Here is a 1476-nt window from a genome sequence, read left to right on the forward strand (position 1 = left end):
GCGATTACCACTGGGACCAGTGTTACCTTCACCCCCCACACCTTCTCCAGCTCTTCTCTGAGCCCTTGGTACTTCTCCAGCTTCTCGTGTTTCTTCTTCCTGATGTAGCTATGTCTATCACTATGGCCGTCTTCCTCTGCTTGTCCACCACTACTATGTCCAGCAGGTTAGCCATCACCATTTTGTCCGTCTGTATCTGGAAGTCCCACAGGATCTTAGCTCGGTCATTCTCCACCACCCTTGGGGGCAGCAACGCTGCTCATTTTATTAAAGATGAAATAATTTAGACAGTTTTGAACACTTTGGACCTGAATCGGACAGAGTTTTGGTCCACTGGGACCACCGTTACCTTCACCCTCCACATCTCCTCCAGCTCTTCTCTGAGGCCTTGGTATTTCTCCAGTTTCACGTGTTCCTTCTTCCTGATGTTGCTGTCATTTGGAACTGCTACATCTACCACTATGGCCGTTTTCTTCTGCTTGTCTACCACCCCTATGTCCGGTTGGTTAGCCACCACCATTTTGTCCTCAGGACTTCCAGGCCATACTCAACACAGATGTTCCTGTATATTATGCCTGCCACTTGGTTATGGCTGTCTCATACTGTTCCCCTGCTATTGAGAGTATATCTTGAATTGTTCCATGGAGTACAGTCTTCCTTCAATCTCTCTGGTGTACCTCTTCAAGTGACTAGCCAAGGGGGTGAATCTTTGCTTGGCAGTTTTCAAGGCTTCAGACATGGACAGCTTGCTGTACTTCTTAGACATCCCTTTCTTCATCGCACAATGCTGCAGCTCTGGTAGTTTGCTAACTTTCTTCCATGCTATATTGATCTTGGCCTCTAGCCTCCTTCTTCATGGAGGGTACTGATTCTTGTGGCTGTTCATCACTGATCACTGCTGCCGTGGTTTAGATCAGTTGATTAGTCTCAATGATGGTCCCACTGGGGATTGCCTAGAATACATAATACAAACCTGGCCTGACATTCTTGCTCCCCCTTGGCGTAGCACCAGTTGTGGTCGCTTCTTCTGAATGTTATCCTCTTAATGCAACCCCCTTCTGCTGGAGTTACTTGCTTAGTAGCATTCCAACAGCAACACGTTCTCATCCTTTGCCCATTTATGTCTTCTTGTTTCAGTAGCCCACTTCTCATCAGTGTAATCTGACCGTTCACATCCGAGGCCGGCTGGGTTGGCATGGGGGTTATAGCCTGGGGACGCATAAAGGATAGAGACACCCTGGTTGGGAGTCAAACCCCAGGCAAGAAGTTCCAAAGGCTACTCAGTACACTGGATAGCATAGTGTTAGGGAAAATATTCTAAAACACTTCTTCAGTAAAGACTCAGAGAAGAGAAACACACAGAGTTCTTGCTAGCAAGGGCAGCTCCCTACTGAGAGACTCCGGTGAGGAACTGCCCTGGTCTTTATTTTATACTCCATTGAACGTGTGTGTGTGTGTGTGTGTGTGTGTGTGTGT

The 1476-nt window shown here is 47.5% G+C and overlaps 1 protein-coding gene across 3 annotated transcripts in view; it reads left to right on the plus strand.

Annotated features, from left to right (window-relative positions):
• LOC102293090 overlaps nucleotides 1–1476 on the plus strand; it is a 10958-nt gene that overhangs the window by 2648 nt on the left and 6834 nt on the right. The window lies entirely within an intron of this gene.

The sequence above is a fragment of the Haplochromis burtoni genome, unplaced genomic scaffold, assembly GCF_018398535.1.
Source record: "Haplochromis burtoni strain Fernald_Lab_line unplaced genomic scaffold, NCSU_Asbu1 Contig_1133, whole genome shotgun sequence".
Classification (NCBI taxonomy): domain Eukaryota; kingdom Metazoa; phylum Chordata; class Actinopteri; order Cichliformes; family Cichlidae; genus Haplochromis; species Haplochromis burtoni.